Source organism: Oncorhynchus mykiss, chromosome 1 (assembly GCF_013265735.2).
Source record: "Oncorhynchus mykiss isolate Arlee chromosome 1, USDA_OmykA_1.1, whole genome shotgun sequence".
Classification (NCBI taxonomy): Eukaryota; Metazoa; Chordata; class Actinopteri; order Salmoniformes; family Salmonidae; genus Oncorhynchus; species Oncorhynchus mykiss.
The window spans coordinates 41014810-41029131 of record NC_048565.1 but is presented as its reverse complement, the minus strand read 5'-3'; the positions used below and the strand labels follow the sequence as shown (position 1 = coordinate 41029131).

At 42.0% G+C, this 14322-nt stretch overlaps 1 protein-coding gene across 4 annotated transcripts in view; it reads right to left on the bottom strand.

The window, feature by feature from the left end:
- Positions 1 to 14322, bottom strand: part of LOC110522805 (liprin-beta-1) — a 74789-nt gene that overhangs the window by 58951 nt on the left and 1516 nt on the right. The window lies entirely within an intron of this gene.

Genomic DNA, 14322 nt, shown 5'->3' with positions numbered 1-14322 from the left:
TTAAGATGCTGTAGCCAGTATGTACCTCCTCAAAATACTCAGATTTTGTCTAAGAAATGTATATTTTGACAAGGAGATCTTAGTCGCACAATTTTACATCTGACGACACAGTACCAGTCAAGTTGGGAAACACCTACTGTACTCATTCAAGGGTTTTTCTTTAGTTTTACTATTTTCTATATTGTAAAATAATAGTGAAGCATCCAAACTATGAAACCATATGGAATCATGTAGTGACCAAAAAAAATTGTTAAACAAAGCTAAATATATTTTATATTTGAAATGACCTACCCTTTGCCTTGATTACAGCTTCGCACACTGTTGGCATTCAATCAACCAGCTTCATGAGGTAGTTTACCTGGAATGCATTTCAATCAACAGGTGTGCCATGTAAAAAGTTAATTTGTAGAATTTATTTCCTTAATGCGTTTGAGCCAATCAGCTGTGTTGTAACAAAGTAGGGGTGGTATACAAAATATATTCCTATTTGGTAAAAGACCAAGTCAATATTAATGACAAGAACAACTCAAATAAGCAAAGAGAAATGACAGTCCATCATTTCTTTAAGATATGAAGGTAAGGCAATCAAGGAACATTTCAAGAACTTTGAAAGTTTCTTCAGGTGCAGTCACAAAAACCATCAAACACTATGATGAAATTGGCTCCCATGAGAACCGCCACAGGAAAGGAAGACCCAAAGTTACCTCTGCTGCAGAGGATAAGTTCATTAGAGTTACCAGCCTCAGAAATTGCAGCCCAAATAAATGCTTCAGAGTTCAAGTAACACACACATCTCAACATCAACTGTTCAGAGGAGACTGTGTGAATCGGGCCTTGTTGCAAAGAAACCACTGCCAAAGGACACCAATAAGAAGAAGAGACTTGCTTGGGCCAAGAAACACAAGCAATGGACATTAGACAGGGTGAAATCTGTCATTTAGTCTGATGACTCCAAATGTGAGATTTTTGATTCCAACCGGCGTGTCTTTGTGAGACAGAGTAGATGAACGGATCTCCGCATGTGTGGTTCCCACCGTGAAGCATAGACGAGGTGTGATGGTGTGGGGGTGCTTTGCTGGTGACACTGTCAGATTTGTTTTAGAATTCAAGGCACACTTAACCAGCATGGCTACTACAGCGATATTCCATCCCATCTGGTTTGCGCTTAGTGGGACTATCACAGGACAACGACCCAACACACCTCCAGGCTGTGTAAGGGCTATTTGACCAAGGAGTGATGAATGCTGCATCAGATGACCTGGCCTCCACAATCCCCCAACCTCAACCAAACTGAGATGGTTTGGGATGAGTTGGACCACAGAGTGAAGCTGGTTGAGAGAATGCCAAGAGTGTGCAAAGCTGTCATCAAGGCAAAGGGTGGCTACTTTGAAGAATCTAAAATATATTTAGATTTGTTTAACCCTTTTTTGCTTATTAAATGATTCCATATATGTTATTTCATAGTTTGGATGTCTTCACTATTATTCTACAATGTAGAAAATAGTCAAATAAAGAAAAACCCTTAAAGAAGTAGGTGTCCAAACTTGACTGGTACTGTATACAAAAGTATGTGGACACGCATTCAAATTAGTGGATTTGGCTTTTTCAGCCACACCTGTTGCTGATAGGTGTATAAAATCAAGCACACAGCTATGCGATCTCTATAGACAAACATTGGCAGTAGAGTATGGCCTTACTGAAGAGCTCAGGGACTTTCAACGTGGCACTGTCAAAGGATGCCACCTTTCCAACAAGTCAGTTCGTCAAATTTCTTCCCCGGTCAAATTTAAGTGCTGTTATTGTGAAGTGGAAATGTCTAGGAGCTCAGCCGCAAAGTGGTAGGCCACACAAGCTCACAGAACGAGACCGCCATTTGCTGAAGCGCATGCCGCGTTAAATTATTCTGTCCTCGGTTGCACCACTCACTACCGAGTTCCAAACTGCCTCTAGAAGCAATGTCAGCACAAGAAGTGTTCTTCGGGAGCTTCATAAAATGGGTTTCCATGGCCGAGCAGTCGCACACCAAGATCACCATGCGCAATGCCAAGCGTCGGCTGGAGAGGTGTAAATCTCGCCGCCATTGGACTCTGGAGCAGTGGAAACACCTTCTCTGGAGTGATGAATTACATTTCACCATCTGGCAGTCCGACGGACGAATTAGGGTTTGGCGGATGTCAGGAAAACGCTACCTGCCCCAATGCATAGTGCCAATTGTAAATTTTGGTGGAGGAGGAATAATGGTCTTAGGCTGTTTTTCATGGTTTGGGCCACTTAGTTCCAGTGAAGGGAACTCTTAAAGCTATGGCATACAATGACATTCTAGACGATTCTGAGCTTCCAACTTAGTGGCAACAGTTTTGGGAAGGCCCTTTCCTGTTTCAGCGTGTCAATGCCCCCATGCACAAAACGAGGTCCATACAGAATTGTTTTGTTGAGATTGGTGTGGAAGAACTTGACCCCATCTAATACCTTTGGGATGAATTGGTACGCCGACTGCGTGCCAGGCCTCATTGTCAAACATCAGTGCCCGACCTCAATAATGCTCATGGCTGAATGGATGCAAGTCTCCACAGCAATGTTTCAACATCTAGTGGAAAGCCTTACCAAAAAAGTGGAGGCTGTTATAGCAAAGGGGAAACCAACTCCATATTAATGCCAGCGACTTTGGAATGAGATGTTCGACGAAAAGGTGTCTACACTACATGACCAAAAGTATGTTTGGTGCAGTATTTCTCAAGAAAAAATGTGCACGAAAACAAATAGTCTATTATTGAATGACAAACACTTAATTGAAGAATCTGTTGACCAATGGCGATGAAGGGGTGTAGCAGTCAGCTCCGAACTTCAGCTTGCCTCGAGAAAAAAACCTTGCCAAAGACCAAAATGTCATTATATATGCACAAAATGTTTTGGATGGGAAGCATGCAGCTGAAGGATACAGATGATTAGGGATAGGAGTTTTCCCACTAGGGTTATTTAATACATGCCACTATTTACTTACGTTGCAGTGAGTAAAAGTTTTGTATTTGTGTGATCCCTGTGGGAATGGAGCCCATGACCGGGGCATTGCTCTGTCATGCTCTTATCAACTGATCTGTGATCAGAAAAAAACTGCTGCTCATAAGTATAGGCTCGTAGACCTACTTACACCTACTTACTTTAAAAATGAAATCGCTACATCACTAGAGCAGTTAAGGAGATGTAAGTATTTTAAAAGGAAAATATAAAATAATGACATGGAAACAAACCATGGGGAGGCCAAGCTAGAGTCTAAGTGGGTAGGAAGTGAGTAGAGGAAACCCCTGCATAGAAATGTGACGCTTTCTTATCAACAGTCGGCTCAGTGTTTCACAGGGAAATCTCATTACTGGCTTGCTGACACAAAGACCATTATACGAGATCGCCAAGAGCCAGAATATGCAAGGACACAGCCAAAATCTAGCCAAGAAATCTAGCTATGCAAGAAGAATACAATAAGAACTTAAAAGGATTCCTCTTAGTCAAACATGCCTTCTGACGTTAGCCGGTCACGAAATGACATGGTTAGGTAGAATGGTTACACTAAGTAAATATTAACTGTCTGGAATACAAGTCTCGAGGGGACAAAAATATTTAAGTGCAGACTTGCAGTTAATAATATCATGGTGGAGACATGACAAATGGAGCATCAAGTTAGAGAAAGATCTGTATCTCACATGGAATTTTCTCCACAACACAGGGCTCTACAGTGCGACCATTTTACTCGCATCGGAGCCAAAATATTTTGCTCTGCAACCTGGAATTTTAATTTAGGAGCAAAATTAAGGATTCTAGCTTTATTACCTAAATCATTTTTATTGAGCGCCTACATTTTAGGCCCACGCGTGAGCCTTGCAGAAACAGGTCAGCGTAGAGCCCTGCAACACTGTCAGTCGGCATAAAGAAGCTACAATACAGTACTACAGTGGCGCTGAGTATATACAAGGGCAGAAAAACTACGTAAAGTAAAATGGACAAAAGAAGGAAATGACAATTGATTAGTGCTGAGCAATTAACCAAATGTTTTTCTTAAAACAACTGACCAACGTCGGTTCAATTAGAGATAAATCAGATCAAGCCCGAAATGTGCAATGTGAAGGGGGTTGTAGTTTCCAACAAGCCAATATTTTACATTGTTTAGCGCAGAAAACATGGTAATTAAGTACAATAACCATAATCCATTGCATGCCTACTTGTCTAGTCTGTATGGGGCAGACACGGAGAGAAGAATGCAAAATTGACAGGGACACATTTTTTAAATGATTTTGTAAAAATCTAATCGAAACCGAACCGACTTCAAAAAGCACCAATCGCTCAGCACTACAACTGAATCATTCATGATTGCGGTGTATTCATGATATGCCGATTGCCTACAAGTATACACATTATATACACAGTGCCTTCAGAAAGTATTCAGACTTTTTCCACATTTTGATACGTTACAGCCTCATCCTAAAATGGATTAATTAAAACATTTCCTCATCAATCTACACACAACACCCCACAACACCCCATTTTTAGAAATGTTCCCAAATTAAAAACAGATACCTAAGTATTCAGGCCCTTTGCCATGAGACTCAAAATTGAGCTTTTCCCTTTTCCACTGACATCCTTGAGATGTTCTACAACTTGATTGGAGTCCACCTGTGGTAAATTCAATTGATTGGACATGATTTGGAAAGGAACACACCTGTCTATATAAAAAAAAGTCCCACAGTTGACAGTGCATGTCAGAGCAAAACCCCTTTTTCTCCCCAATTTCATGGTATCCAATTGTTGTAGTAGCTACTGTCTCATTGCTACAACTCCCGTACGGGCTCGGGAGAGACGAAGGTTGAATGTCATGCGTCCTCCGATACACAACCCAACCAGCCGTACTGCTTCTTAACACAGCACGCATCCAACCCGGAAGCCAGCCGCGCCAGGTGCACGGAGGCTACACCGTGCACCTGCACCTGGCAACCTTGGCACTGCGCCCGGCCCGCCACAGGAGTCGCTGGTGCGCGATGAGACAAGGAGATCCCTACCGACCAATCCCTCCCTAACCCGGACGACGCTAGGCCAATTGTGCGTCGCCCCACGGACCTCCCGGTCGCGGCCGGTTACGACAGAGCCTGGGCGCGAACCCAGGGACTCTGATGGCACAGCTGGCGCTGCAGTACAGCGCCCTTAACCACTGCGCCACCCGGGAGGGGTGGAAGTTTGGAACCACCAAGACTGTTCCTAGAGCTGGCCGCCAGGTCAACTGAGCAAGCGGAGGAAAAGGGTCTTGGTCAGCAACGCTCCCCATCCAACCTGACATTGCTTGAGAGGATCTGCAGAATGGGAGTAACCCCCCCCCCCAAATACTGGTGTGCCAAGCTTGTAGCGTCATACCAAATTAGACTCGAGTCTGTAATCGCTGCCAAAGGCGCTTCAACAATGTACTGAGTACAAAGCCTACACTTATACTTATGTAAATGTCATCACTTTTTTAAATGTTTATAAATGAGCAAAAAACATTTTAAAAAACTGTTTTTGCTTTGTCATTATGGGGTACTGTCTGTAGATTGATGAAGGAGAATTTTTTTTTTTTTAATCAATTCTAGAATAAGGCTGTAACCTAACAAAATGTGGAAAAAGTCAATGGGTCTGAATACTTTGAAAGCACTGTAAGTGTAGGCTTTACTGGACCAGAATCATGGTGAGATTTTGAAGACGTGCATAGGCTATGTTCCTCTGTTGGTTAATACAAGTAGCCTGAAATACTTTGATTCAGTAGCAAACTTTGAAACAACTTTTGAGCAGCAATGTAGCAAATCCAGAGCAGTCTTAAACCAAAGCCTCAGCAGCAACGCAGCAGCTCCCTACTGTACACCTTAATGAGCAGCTCTGTTGATAAGCCTGTCATTTCATAAGCTATCCACCCAGATATTACACCCAGTCTGCACAGAGGCAATGGAATGGAAATTCTTCAGTGGATGAAAGGAGAAAACACAAGAGAGAAGACATGTAGTGTTGTGAGAAGTACTCCAGGTTGAATTAGACTGTACATAACAACAATCAGTAATGGGGAGTTGTTTTTTTCCACAGGTGCACATGTTTAAGACTCATAATTAATAAGAAAACGAAAACTCACACACCGTTTTGGCTGGAACAAGACCCTCACATAAGGAGGATTTAACAAACAATGTAAATGTGCGGCAGCATCACAAGTAGCCCCTTTTCTTATCTCCCCACTCGTAAAGTGGTTGCTTCTGTTCAAACACGGACACAGTTGTTTTAATACAGGCAGGAGGTGGGGTTCATATTCACATCCAAATGAGAAATAGGATTTCCTTGTTGTGCTTGAGGTGAAATGTTGGCCAAAGTTCAGCCCTTCCTGTGTTCCCTGGGTAACCCTGTCAGGTGTGGGTCATTGGACACATTTAGGATAAGAACTAAGACATTTACCCTTCTTATTGACACTGAGTGAGCTACCGCTATGGACACTGGACACTTTGTTTTGGAGACCAGTGAGAAACATCTTCTGGGCCATAGATTGTACAAATGCCAAAAAAGCACAGCAGGGCCATTCTTTCAGTCTAGCTTCCCGATCAAAAGGCTGCGCACACGCACACACACACGATATCAGCTCTGACGACAATCATCAATGCAAGTAACAATACAGGCCTTTTCTATGTCAAAATTACATTCAAAATGAGTCAGTCCATCAGTTCAACTGTCACCCATGTTAGGACACTGCTATACGATTTGAGTCAATGTGGTCCTGCCCACTTCAACCATCCCACTGACCCACTCACACAGTGCAGTGTTCTACAGAGCCTGTGATACTCCACTCCCGAGTCACACACTCCTGAGAGCTTTCCTTCACCGGCTGTTGCCTTACTAGGGGTGTGTCGACCTGGCCATACTCATATTCGCAATTGTGTCTGTAATGACAGTTTATAGTCGGATCGGATGATACTCATGATCGTAAAACACTTAAGTGTTTTAATATGCCTAACTAGGAGATTGGCAAAATATTCTTCCTGCATGTTTATAGATTGAAACAAGCTGCAGATTAATAACAGTGTCTGTGTCCTCAATTTACAGTGGGCAGACAGGTTTGCCGTCACCCAGAGGCGTTCCTGATCAAGGATAATAAAATCAAATAAAAACTCTGATCAGAATTGTATCAGGACAATTGCTCATATCCGTTACGATACTCGTCCTGACGACTTGGCACCAGACCTGGGCAGAAAAAAGTTGTAGTTTATTTGAAAATACAAACTTTTAAAATACTTGAGGTAGTCAAATATAGTTAATATAGTTTCAACTAAAAGGCAACTTTTTTCTTTGATATTCAAATACAGGTCTCAGAAAAACAAATAATATTTGAAGGTATTTTAATATATGCAACTTATTTGAAATCAAACAAATATGTATTTGACGGCCGCCAAATATTTGATGGAAAACCAAAAACAAGTCAATTAAAATGAAATATACGATCATAAGCACATGGTTTGGAGGGCCCTTAGATATAAATCTTAATATAGCCTATAGCCTACAATTAAATACATTAGGGTCATGGAATCACCTCAACATTTGAGTAGACCACTTAGGCAGCTTCAAAATGACTAACAAATATACTGTATTTTCACGAGTGAGACATCAGGAAATACAGTAACAATTGACATCTAGTTCTTACACGTGTTGTAACATTGGGATTATGACAATATCACATTGTTGTCGCATAGGTTGGAAATAATAGTTATTACATAAGTGGTATAAGAAAGTCACTATTACTCATGTACAGTAGTAAAAACTCTCAGCTCATTACTAGGGTATTAAAATGCAATTAGCAAAGTCTTGTAACATGCACAAGAACAGATTCATGTTAAATTTTACTGAGAATCCTAACAGTAACAAAAAAATGTCTTAAGTATCGAAAATAAACTAAATATCACAAAACTGCCTTCTTGAATCAACTACACCCGAGGTTGGTGGAATATCATGTTAGTTTGTATTATTTAAAAAAACTATCCCTTCAAAGATGGTAAAGTATGTGTTTGAAACAAGAACACTTACCCTCAGATGGATATTCAAAGTTGTTTTTGCAAAGCATCCAACTTGTTATTTGCAAATGGCTTTAAATTACTCTGCAGTATTGTCAGGTGTAATAAAATGAATTGTAGCTTTCAACCGTTTCATTTGCATGTTGAAAGAGTCATACAGTAGTTGAGCGTCAACTTATTTATAATTACACAGTTGGAGTCGGAAGTTTACATTTAAATGTATTTAAACTCAGTTTTTCACAATTCCTGACATTTAATCCTCGTAAAAATTCCCTGTTTTAGGTCAGTTAGGATCACCACTTTATTTTGAGAATGTGAAATGTCAGAATAATAGTAGAGAGAATTATTGATTATTCGTTGATTATTATTCAGCTTTTATTTCTTTCATCACATTCCCAGTGGGTCAGAAGTTTACATACACTCAATTAGTATTCGGTAGCATTGCCTTTAAATTGTTTAACTTGGGTCAAATGTTCTGGGTAGCCGTCCACAGGCTTCCCACAATAAGTTGGGTGAATTTTGGCACATTCCTCCTGACAGAGCTGGTGTAACTGTGTCAGGTTTGTAGACCTCCTTGCTCACACACAATTTTTCAATTCTGCTAATACATTTAAGGGATTGAGGTCAGGGCTTTGTGATGGCCACTCCAATACCTTGACTTTGTTGTCCTTAAGACATTTTGCCACGACATTGGAAGCATGCTTGGGGTCATTGTCCATTTAGAAGACCCATTTGCGACCAAGCTTTAACTTCCTGACTGACGTCTTGAGATGTTGCTTCAATATATCCACATCAATTTCTTCCTTCATGATGCAATCTATTTTGTGAAGTGCAGCAATCCCTCCTGCAGCAAAGCACCCCCACAACACGATGCTGCCACCCCCATGCTTCACGGTTGTGATGGTGTTCTTCAGCTTGCAAGCCTCCCTCTTTTTCCTCCAAACATAACGATGGTCATTATGGCCAAACAGTTCTATTTTTGTTTCATCAGACCAGAGGACATTTCTCCAAAAAGTACGATCTTTGTTCCATGTGCAGTTGCAAACCGTAGTCTGGCTTTTTTTTTTAAGGATCTGAGGACCCATGCCAAATCTTTTCAGTCTCCTGTTTTGTCGTGCCCGCTCAACCTGCTCCACTACAGCCCTGTCAATGAGAATGGGGACGTGCTTGGTCTTCCTTTTCCTGTAGTCCATAATCATCTCATTTGTCTTGATCACGTTGAGGGAGAGGTTGTTGTCCTGGCACCACACGGCCAGGTCTCTGTCTCGTCGTTGTCGATGATCAGGCCTGATTGGAAAGGTCCCACAGTTGACAGTGCATGTCAGAGCAAAAACCAAGCCATGAAGTCGAAAGAACTGTCCGTAGACCTCCGAGACTGGATTATGTCAAGGCATAGCTCTGGGGATGGGTACCACAAAATGTCTGCAGCATTGAAGGTCCCCAAGAACACAGTGCCCTCCACCATTCTTAAATGGAAGAAGTTTGGAACCACCTAGACTCTTCCTAGAGCTGGCCTCCAGGCCTAACTGGGCATTTGGGGGAGAACGGTCAGGGAGGTGACCAAAAACCCGATGTTCACTCTGACTGATCTCCAGAGTTCCTCTGTGGAGATGAGGGAACCTTCCAGAAGGACAACCATCTCTACAGGACTCCAACAATCAGGCCTTAATGGCTGAGTGACCAGACTGAAGCCACTTCTCAGTAAAAGGCACATTATAGCCCTCTTGGTGTTTGCCACAAGGCACCTAAAGGACGCTCAGACCATGAGAAACAAGATACTCTGGTCTGATGAAACCCAGATTGAACTCTTTAGCCTGAATGCCAAGTGTCACGTCTGTAGGAAAACTGACACCATCCCTACGGTGAAGCATGGTGGTGGCAGCATCATGCTGTGGGGATGTTTCAGCGGCAGGGACTGGGAGACTAGTCAGGATCGAGGGAAAGAGATATCCTTGATGAAAACCTACTCCAGAACACTCAGGACCTCAGACTGGGGCAAAGGCTCAGCTTCCAATAGAACAACCCTAAGCACACAGCCAAGACAATGCACGAGTGGCTTCGGGACAAGGTGTCCAAGCTAATAGCATCATACCCAAGAAGACTTGAGGCTGTAATCACTGCCAAAGGTGAATACTTTCTGAACGCACTGTAGGCTTGCCATAAAGTGGTTGAATACTTAATGATGCAAGACCATTCAGTTTTTAAAAAATGACTATGACATGGATGGGGTATTGGGTGTAGGTCAGTGACAGAAAATCTAAATTTAATCAATTTTAAATTCAGGCTCTTACAACAAAATGTGATAAATGTCAAGGGGTGTGAATACTTCTGAAGGCACTGTAATGTGGGGCTAATCAGCAAGTTTGACAGAAATCCTTTGAATGACTTTAAATACTTCCAAGAGCCTAAAACCCTTTAATCTCCCCCTGAAATGTAATTCCAGAGTTTCTGGTAACTCTAAAATGATTAACTTTCAGAAGCATACGCATTTCTAAATAGTTGGGATTTGTATTAGGCCCATGGTTGGAGTAATTTCAAAAGCAATAATCCAAAACTCAGGTGGCCAAAAATAGGACTAAATCATTTCACAGAGCCAAAGACAATCAACATCGGTGACACAAACTGTCAATAAAGCATATAACAAAAGCCAGTCCTGTTTATTTGTAAAAAGTTGCATCTTCACCGATTTAGCCTAAGCTGCAGACATTCAAAGCTTCGGAGAATCACAGAGGGCAAGTGGAGAATTAACTTGACTCATCTCAAGGTGGAATTTGTCCACAAGTCTGCATTTATTTTGTCTCTTCACATGTCAGACAAACAGAATTAGATGGTAGACTGCACTCGACTCAGCACAATCCAGAAAGACCATGAAAGGTTGAGGCAAATATGCTATTAGTGATAGCAGTGCTCTCACTGTGCATTGGAGGAACCATGGAGAAACTAGAATCAGGACAACTAACAGTAAGGCTAAGATCTAATAAGCCACAACGTCACAGAACCAACAGCCGTAACAATCCACAGCTAAGACTGCACATGTCCTGCATCCTTTCTGCGGGAGCAATTTGTTTACAATGTCTCATGATGCTATTCAATCAAAGTCAAAGACAATCTGTGATGTAGCCCAACTCAAAACCCCTATTTCAGCACATCCCTGAAGACAAATAGTGGCCTGCCTGGCTGACACCTGCCAAACACTTGGCCCCTCACACTTCAAACAGACAGGCATTTCCACACCAGATGTGCTCACTGCTCTGAAGCCTGCTGCCCACTTGTCATCCACTTTAAGTTCACAAGTTCAGGAATCATGTCTGAACACTTCCATCTGAGCGGTTCTGACATTAAATCATCCTCCAAGGCCTCTATGCATTCAATGTGTTAGTGCTGTGTACGCAACAGCTCGACAAGACTTCCTAACAAAGCATGCTTAATGGCGGTAATGCTTACTCTGCAGCTATGTTCCACTCATCGCTCATGAACAACTGTCTGCAGCCAGCAAGTACAAGACATGGGTTCAAATATTATTTGAAAACATTTTAAAGTCGTCTAGGCCTCAGCGGGTGTTTCTCAAAATGCATACTGCCATTCTCCAAACACGCAAATTGGAGCACGGAATGGTCCAAATGAAAGTATGCGAAATAGAACACGGCGGGCACTTCTCGAATGCGTACTCAGTTTGTACATATTTTGAAGCATGCATCAATGCAAGCTTCAACTGAAAGTATGCCCAGAAATATGCCCCAACCACAAAGAATTACACAACATTTCTTGAAATCAATGGCAGACATTATTTGAGCTTAAGCGAGACAGTATACACTCCAACTTTGGAATTAAATGTTGCCAATTTACATCACATATGTTGCTCGACTACAATATTTGATCTTGATATGTTAATAAATACATGGCATTTAAATTTTGACATCTTTACCTGCCTACAATACCCACCGTAATTTGCGTAGATCGCAAGCCCATAGTAAGTCAATAGGGCTAACTGGCTAGCTACTACTGTTAGCTTGCCAGATAGCCACAAATAATTGTTAGTTAGCTAGCTACCCACAAAGAATTGACATCTACCTTACATAACATTAGTTTTAGGTCATTTTTTCCTGTTAAACTATCTGGTTAGCTACTTTATTACGATTCACATCTTGCTAGCTGATAGTTGTGAAGTAAAACGTTTGCTTTGTGTATATCTTATTTTGACTATTGTTGCCATTGTCCTGGCTGGAAGAAGGTTCAGCGAATGGGTAAGTCCATAGCAAGTCAATAGGGCTGGCTGGCTACAAATAATTGCTATCTTGCGACCCAGTGAATGGGGAGGTGCAGAGTGAGGTAAAGAACGTACAAGAACGTACTCAAGAGAACATCCTCGGAGAATGCACTAGGAGCATGAGCGTGTGGTGCACGGTAGCATGCATTTGAGAACCACCTAGTGTGTTCCATAACTACTAAGTGCAAGAAGACACACGATCAACTGTTGTTGATGCTGAAGGGGGTTTGAACTGACAAACACAAAGACTGTAGGGACGGTTGCAAAGAAATCACAATGACAATACCAAGCGACAACACTGCACAGTAATGCCAGTTGTCTGATTGAATATGCTTTTCAGACCTACTGTACTGAGTAAAAACATTGCTCAACAGTCACTCACAAACACTATTGTCCTCAAGAAGCAACTTCAGGCATGTAATCCTCTCACTAATGGCTTTTCAGATCCAGCAGCTTTGGGCCCTTCAGGCTGAGAAAGCATCACAACCCATCCTCTGCACACCACAGAGCACCAAGCTCATCCTGGGTCGTATTCATTTGTCACCAAATGGAAGAAAATGGACTGAAACAAGAAGGGACAACCTGGACAATACGAAATGCTCATTTTCATTTCAGTGGCGAAGCGTTTTAAAGCGATTTCCCCTGCGTTCCCTGATGAGCACAGCATACAAACCCCTGTCCTATGTTGAACTCTGCCTGTCTGACTAACAGAGAGAAAACCCTCTCTTGGCACATGCTTCAGAAAAACACTAGCCTGAGGGCCACTCGTCTGGGAAGAAAATAAGCATTTATGGCAGCCATGCAACTCTGGGAGCTGGCTCTGAATCCCAAGAGACTAAGCTGAAATGCATTGCTATGTGTTGTTTCTCTGGCAATAAAGAGCTCCGCATGGGAGAGAGGAATTTACGATCTTGGCACCGATCCCCATGTGTGCTGCACAGTATTCTGCCAGACAGCCAGGGAGGGAGGGACAGTACTGTTGACCCAGTCAATGTTAAAATAATAGAAAATCTAACAATAATCAATCATAAACATCTGATTCAGCCAGAGCTGGATCCACCAAAGACATTCTTCATAGATACGCTTGGCTTTCCTCATAGGATTTCATTTTTTGAGACATATGCCTTGAATAAACCACTTTTACACATTTACAACCCAGAACTGAGTCTGTTTGACCCACTTTGAGCCTAGCTTTCTTACCCTATGATCTTCTCCTCTTAGCTCAACGAAGGAATGTACTCCCCAGCACAGGAAATAGCAAAGACAGACGTCTGTACTGAGGATGAATGACAGAGAAGGTAATCACAATATTATGTGACAGCGCACTAGAGGTTACCTGGATCTTGACTGTCAGAAAAGTAGTTTTTTCACTTCATGTCATGCTCTTGCTATTCAGCACATTATTTTAGTACGCAGTATTAGCTGTGGTCTAGCTGTGTCTTTACTGTACACTTGGTTCCCCAATCAATCAACATGTGATTTTCTTTAGTATATTTCTCTATTGTAAATGCCCCATTTATATATGTCAATGTACGTGCCACACACACAGTGCCAGTATGGCAACAAGTTGCTATTTACACCTGTGATGTCCTCAAGTTCAGAGCTGTTCAGAGTTATTCCCACCTGCATGTGATCATGGCATTTCTATTCTCCACAGGCAGCAGATGCAGCCGAGCCGTCCAGGGCAGGCAGCCTCTAGGACACTGGCTGATCTGAAATAAACTCCCAGCTATTTCAAACCTGGTCTGGGTGAGGGGGCAAAATATATCACACATTTTATACCCCACACAACTATATGAAAGGTTAAAATGATCAAAAGGGGCCTTTCCCATATGTCTATATATAGCTTAGTTTACTGTAAAAATAGTGCATCTCTATGGCATTTTTATGTGCACATGGTGCAAGACAAGAGCTACAACAACAAAAAAGTATGAAGTTTCAGAGAATATCAGAGACAGCTGTGAGCTAAAATAAATAGTTTGAATGTGATGACAAGCATCT